This window comes from Hordeum vulgare, chromosome 3H, assembly GCF_904849725.1.
Source record: "Hordeum vulgare subsp. vulgare chromosome 3H, MorexV3_pseudomolecules_assembly, whole genome shotgun sequence".
Taxonomy (NCBI): Eukaryota; Viridiplantae; Streptophyta; class Magnoliopsida; order Poales; family Poaceae; genus Hordeum; species Hordeum vulgare.
The window spans coordinates 121,474,392-121,482,283 of NC_058520.1; positions in this window are offsets into that span (position 1 = coordinate 121,474,392).

Below are 7,892 nucleotides of genomic sequence, written 5' to 3' on the forward strand. Positions count from 1 at the left end.
CCGAGCCAAGGGGGGAGGACTCCCCCCCCCCAAACCGAGTTGGACTTGGTTTGGTGGGAGGAGTCCCCCTCCCTTCCCACTTCCTCCCTCTTTTTTTTTCTTTTCCTTTGATTTCTTTTTCTTGGCGCATAGGCCCCCTTGGGGCTGTCCCACCAGCCCACTAAGGGCTGGTGTGTCTCCCCAAAGCCTATGGGCTTCCCTGGGGTGGGTTGCCCCCCCCCCCCGGTGAACTCCCGGAACCCATTCGTCATTCCCGGTACATTCCCGGTAACTCCGAAAACCTTCCGGTAATCAAATGAGGTCATCCTATATATCAATCTTTGTTTCCGGACCATTCCGGAAACCCTCGTGACGTCCGTGATCTCATCCGGGACTCCGAACAACATTCGGTAACCAACCATATAACTCAAATACGCATAAAACAACGTCGAACCTTAAGTGTGCAGACCCTGCGGGTTCGAGAACTATGTAGACATGACCCGAGAGACTCCTCGGTCAATATCCAATAGCGGGACCTGGATGCCCATATTGGATCCTACATATTCTACGAAGATCTTATCATTTGAACCTCAGTGCCAAGGATTCATATAATCCCGTATGTCATTCCCTTTGTCCTTCGGTATGTTACTTGCCCGAGATTCGATCGTCAGTATCCGCATACCTATTTCAATCTCGTTTACCGGCAAGTCTCTTTACTCGTTCCGTAATACAAGATCCCGCAACTTACACTAAGTTACATTGCTTGCAAGGCTTATGTGTGATGTTGTATTACCGAGTGGGCCCCGAGATACCTCTCCGTCACACGGAGTGACAAATCCCAGTCTTGATCCATACTAACTCAACTAACACCTTAGGAGATACCTGTAGAGCATCTTTATAGTCACCCAGTTACGTTGCGACGTTTGATACACAGAAAGCATTCCTCCGGTGTCAGTGAGTTATATGATCTCATGGTCATAGGAATAAATACTTGACACGCAGAAAACAGTAGCAACAAAATAACACGATCAACATGCTACGTCTATTAGTTTGGGTCTAGTCCATCACGTGATTCTCCCAATGACGTGATCCAGTTATCAAGCAACAACACCTTGTTCATAATCATAAGACACTGACTATCATCGATCAACTGGCTAGCCAACTAGAGGCATGCTAGGGACGGTGTTTTGTCTATGTATCCACACATGTAAATGAGTCTTCATTCAATACAATTATAGCATGGATAATAAACTATTATCTTGATACAGGAATTATAATAATAACTATACATTTATTATTGCTTCTAGGGCATAATTCCAACAGTCTCCCACTTGCACTAGAGTCAATAATCTAGCCTTCACATCACCATGTGAATTTACATTGTAATAAATCTAACACCCATACAGTTCTGGTGTCGATCATGTTTTGGCCGTGGAAGAGGTTTAGTCAGCGGGTCTAGTACATTCAGATCCGTGTGCACCTTGCATATATTTACGTCCTCCTCCTCGATGTAGTCGCGGATGAGGTTGAAGCATCGTTTGATGTGTCTGGTCTTCTTGTGAAACCTTGGTTCCTTTGCCAGGGCAATGGCACCAGTGTTGTCACAGAACAAGGTTATTGGATCCAGTGCACTTGGCACCACTCCAAGATCCGTCATGAACTGCTTCATCCAGACACCCTCCTTAGCCTCCTCCGAGGCAGCCATGTACTCTGCTTCACATGTAGAATCTGCTACGACGCTTTGCTTGGAACTACACCAGCTTACTGCACCCCCATTAAGAATAAATACGTATCCGGTTTGCGACTTAGAGTCGTCCGGATCTGTGTCAAAGCTTGCATCGACGTAACCTTTTACGGCGAGCTCTTCGTCACCTCCATACACGAGAAACATCTCCTTAGTCCTTTTAAGGTACTTCAGGATATTCTTGACCGCTGTCCAGTGATCCACTCCTAGATTACTCTGGAACCTACCTGCCATACTTATGGCCAGGCTAACATCCGGTCTAGTGCACAGCATCGCATACATGATAGAACCTATGGCTGAAGCATAGGGGACGGAGCGCATATGCTCTCTATCTTCATCAGTTGCTGGGCACTGAGTCTTACTCAATCTCGTACCTTGTAACACTGGCAAGAACCCTTTCTTGGACTGTTCCATTTTGAACCTCTTCAAAACTTTATCAAGGTATGTGCTTCGTGAAAGTCCTATCAGGCGTTTTGATCTATCCCTATAGATCTTAATGCCTAGAATGTAAGCAGCTTCTCCTAGGTCCTTCATAGAGAAACTTTTATTCAAGTAACCTTTTATGCTCTCCAAAAGCTCTACGTTGTTTCCAATCAGTAATATGTCATCCACATATAATATTAGAAACGCCACAGAGCTCCCACTCACTTTCTTGTAAATACAAGATTCTCCAACCACTTGTATAAACCCAAATGCTTTGATCACCTCATCAAAGCGTTTGTTCCAACTCCGAGATGCTTGCACCAGTCCATAAATGGATCGCTGGAGCTTGCACACCTTGTCAGCATTTTTAGGATCGACAAAACCTTCGGGTTGCATCATATACAACTCTTCCTTAAGGAAACCGTTAAGGAACGCCGTTTTGACATCCATCTGCCAGATTTCATAATCGAAAAATGCAGCTATTGCTAACATGATTCTGACGGACTTAAGCATCGCTACGGGTGAGAAGGTCTCATCGTAGTCAACTCCTGGAACTTGTGAAAAACCCTTTGCCACAAGTCGAGCTTTATAAACGGTCACATTACCGTCAGCGTCCGTCTTCTTCTTAAAGATCCATTTGTTCTGAATAGCCTTGCGGCCCTCAGGTAGTATCTCCAAAGTCCACACTTTCTTCTCATACATGGATCCTATCTCAGATTTCATGGCTTCTAGCCATTTGTTGGAATCTGGGCCCACCATTGCTTCTTCATAATTCGCAGGTTCATTGTTGTCTTACAACATGATTGATAAGACGGGATTACCGTACCACTCTGGAGCAGCGCGTGATCTCGTCGACCTGCGTGGTTCAACAGAAACTTGAACTGGAGTTTCATGATCATCATCATTAACTTCCTCCTCAACCGGCGTCGCAATGACAGAGGTTTCCCCTTGCCCTGCGCCACCATCAGAGGGATGAGAGGTTCGACAACCTCGTCAAGTTCTATCTTCTTCCCACTCAATTCTCTCGAGAGAAACTCCTTCTCGAGAAAAGTTCCGTTCTTAGCAACAAACACTTTGCCCTCGGATTTGAGATAGAAGGTGTACCCAACTGTCTCTTTTGGGTAACCTATGAAGACGCATTTTTCCGCTTTGGGTTCCAGCTTTTCAGGCTGAAGCTTTTTGACATAAGCATCACATCCCCAAACTTTAAGAAACGACAACTTTGGCCTTTTGCCATACCACAGTTCGTATGGTGTCGTCTCAACGGATTTTGATGGTGCCCTATTTAAAGTGAATGCAGATGTTTCTAATGCATAACCCCAAAATGATAACGGCAAATCAGTAAGAGACATCATAGATCGCACCATCTCTAACAAAGTACGATTACGACGTTCGGACACACCATTACGCTGTGGTGTTCCAGGCGGTGTTAACTGTGAAACAATTCCACATTGTCTTAAGTGAGCACCAAACTCGAAACTCAGATATTCACCCCCACGATCAGACCGTAGGAACTTGATCTTCTTGTTACGATGATTTTCCACTTCACTCTGAAATTGCTTGAACTTTTCAAATGTTTCAGACTTGTGTTTCATCAAGTAGACATAACCATATCTACTTAAATCGTCAGTGAAGGTGAGGAAATAACGATATCCGCCACGTGCCTCTACGCTCATTGGACCACACACATCGGTATGTATGATTTCCAACAAGTCACTTGCACGCTCCATTGTTCCGGAGAACGGAGTCTTAGTCATCTTGCCCATGAGGCATGGTTCGCACGTGTCAAGTGAATCAAAATCAAGTGACTCCAAAAGTCCATCAGCATGGAGTTTCTTCATGCGCTTTACACCAATATGACCCAAGCGGCAGTGCCACAAAAATATGGTGCTATCATTGTTTACTCTAACTCTTTTGGTCTCAATGTTATGTATATGCGTATCGCTATCAAGATTCAATATGAACAATCCTCTCACATTCGGTGCATGACCATAAAAGATGTTACTCATAGAAATAGAACAACCATTATTCTCAGACTTAAAAGAGTAACCGTCTCGCAATAAACAAGATCCAGATATAATGTTCATGCTCAACGCAGACACTAAATAACAATGATTTAAGTTCATCACTAATCCCGATGGTAGCTGAAGTGACACTGTGCCGACGGCGATTGCATCAACCTTGGAACCATTTCCTACGCGCATCGTCACTTCGTCTTTCGCCAGCCTTCGTCTATTCCGCAGTTCCTGTTTCGAGTTGCAAATGTGAGCAACAGAACCGGTATCGAATACCCAGGCACTACTACGAGAGCCGGTTAAGTACACATCAATAACATGTATATCAAATATACCTGATTTTTCTTTGCCCGCCTTCTTATCTGCCAGATACTTGGGGCAATTGCGCTTCCAGTGACCCATACCCTTGCAATAGAAGCACTCTGTTTCAGGCTTAGGTCCAGCCTTGGGTTTCTTCGGCGGATTGGCAACAGGCTTGCCGCTCTTCTTCGAATTGCCCTTCTTGCGTTTGTCGTTTCTCTTGAAACTAGTGGTCTTGCTCACCATCAACACTTGATGCTCTTTACGGAGTTCAGACTCTGCGACTTTCAGCATCGCAAACAACTCGCCGGGAGACTTGTTCATCCCTTGCATGTTGTAGTTCAACACAAAGCCTTTATAGCTTGGCGGCAGTGATTGAAGGATTCTGTCAGTGATAGCTTCTTGCGGGAGTTCAATCCCCAGTTCAGCTAGACGGTTTGAGTACCCAGACATTTTGAGCACATGTTCACTGACAGACGAGTTTTCCTTCATCTTGCAAGCATAGAATTTATCGGAGGTCTCATACCTCTCGATCCGGGCATTCCTCTGAAAGATAAACTTCAACTCCTGGAACATCTCAAATGCTCCATGACGCTCAAAGCGACGTTGAAGTCCCGGTTCTAAGCCATACAAGACTGCACATTGAACTATTGAGTAGTCCTCCTTACGCGCTAACCAAGCGTTCTTAACATCCTGATCAGCCGTAGCGGGTGGTTCATCTCCTAGCGCAGCATTAAGGACATAATCCTTCTTCCCAGCTTGTAAGATTAGCTTAAGATTACGAGGCCAGTCTACAAAGTTGCTTCCATCATCTTTCAACTTAGCTTTCTCTAGGAACGTATTAAAATTCAGGATGACACTCGCGTGAGCCATGATCTACAGCACAAATATATTCAAAGTGGACTTAGACTATGTTCAAGATAATTAGAGTTTAACTTAATCAAACTATTCGCTAAACTCCCACTCAAAAAGTACATCTCTCTAGTCATTTGAGTGGTTCATGATCCACTTACACTAGCTCAAGTCCGATCATCACGTGAGTTGAGTATAGTTTCAGTGGTAAGCATCCCTATGCTAATCATATCAACTATATGATTCATGATCGACCTTTCGGTCTCATGTGTTCCGAGGCCATGTCTGCACATGCTAGGCTCCTCAAGCTTAACCTGAGTGTTCCGCGTGCGCAACTGTTTTGCACCCGTTGTATGTGAACGTTGAGTCTATCACACCCGATCATCACGTGGTGTCTCGAAACGACGAACTGTAGCAACGGTGCACAGTCGGGGAGAACACAATTTTGTCTTGAAATTTTAGTGAGAGATCACCTCATAATGCTACCATCGTTCTAAGCAAAATAAGGTGCATAAAAGGATTAACATCACATGCAATTCATAAGTGACATGATATGGCCATCATCACGTGCTTCTTGATCTCCATCACCAAAGCACCGGCACGATCTTCTTGTCACCGGCTCCACACCATGATCATCCATCAACGTGTTGCCATCGGGGTTGTCGTGCTACTTATGCTATTACTACTAAAGCTACATCCTAGCAAAATAGTAAACGCATCTACAAGCACAAACGTTAGTATAAAGACAACCCTATGGCTCCTGCCGGTTGCCGTACCATCGACGTGCAAGTCGATATTTCTATTACAACATGATCATCTCATACATCCAATATATCACATCACATCATTGGCCATATCACATCACAATCATACCCTGCAAAAACAAGTTAGACGTCCTCTAATTTTGTTGTTGCATGTTTTACGTGGTGACCATGGGTATCTAGTAGGATCGCATCTTACTTACGCAAACACCACACGGAGATATATGAGTTGCTATTTAACCTCATCCAAGGACCTCCTCGGTCAAATCCGATTCAACTAAAGTTGGAGAAACCGACACTTGCCAGTCATCTTTGAGCAACGGAGTTACTCGTAACGATGAAACCAGTCTCTCGTAAGCGTACGAGTAATGTCGGTCCAAGCCGCTTCAATCCAACAATACCGCGGAATCAAGAAAAGACTAAGGAAGGCAGCAAAACGCACATCACCGCCCACAAAAACTTTTGTGTTCTACTCGAGAAGACATCTACGCATGAACCTAGCTCATGATGCCACTGTTGGTGAACCTCGCATGGGAAACAAAAAATTTCCTACGCGCACGAAGACCTATCATGGTGATGTCCATCTACGAGAGGGGATGATTGATCTACGTACCCTTGTAGATCGTACAGCAGAAGCGTTAGAGAACGTGGTTGATGTAGTGGAACGTCCTCACGTCCCTCGATCCGCCCCGCGAACAATCCCGCGATCAGTCCCACGATCTAGTACCGAACGGACGGCACCTCCGCGTTCAGCACACGTACAGCTCGACGATGATCTCGGCCTTCTTGATCCAGCAAGAGAGACGGAGAGGTAGAAGAGTTCTCCGGCAGCGTGACGGCGCTCCGGAGGTTGGTGATGATCTTGTCTCAGCAGGGCTCCGCCCGAGCTCCGCAGAAACGCGATCTAGAGGAAAAACTATGGAGGTATGTGGTCGGGCAGCCGTGAGAAAGTCGTCTCAAATCAGCCCTAATTGCTCCATATATATAGGAGGAGGGAGGGGGACCTTGCCTTGGGGTCCAAGGGACCCTCAAGGGGTCGGCCGAGCCAAGGGGGGAGGACTCCCCCCCACCAAACCGAGTTGGACTTGGTTTGGTGGGAGGAGTCCCCCTCCCTTCCCACTTCCTCCCTCTTTTTTTTTCTTTTCCTTTGATTTCTTTTTCTTGGCGCATAGGCCCCCTTGGGGCTGTCCCACCAGCCCACAAAGGGCTGGTGTGTCTCCCCAAAGCCTATGGGCTTCCCCGGGGTGGGTTGCCCCCCCCCCCCCCCCGGTGAACTCCCGGAACCCATTCGTCATTCCCGGTACATTCCCGGTAACTCCGAAAACCTTCCGGTAATCAAATGAGGTCATCCTATATATCAATCTTCGTTTCCGGACCATTCCGGAAACCCTCGTGACGTCCGTGATCTCTTCCGGGACTCCGAACAACATTCGGTAACCAACCATATAACTCAAATACGCATAAAACAACGTCGAACCTTAAGTGTGCAGACCCTGCGGGTTCGAAAACTATGTAGACATGACCCGAGAGACTCCTCGGTCAATATCCAATAGCGGGACCTGGATGCCCATATTGGATCCTACATATTCTACGAAGATCTTATCGTTTGAACCTCAGTGCCAAGGATTCATATAATCCCGTATGTCATTCCCTTTGTCCTTCGGTATGTTACTTGCCCGAGATTCGATCGTCAGTATCCGCATACCTATTTCAATCTCGTTTACCGGCAAGTCTCTTTACTCGTTCCGTAATACAAGATCCCGCAACTTACACTAAGTTACATTGCTTGCAAGGCTTGTGTGTGATGTTGTATTACCG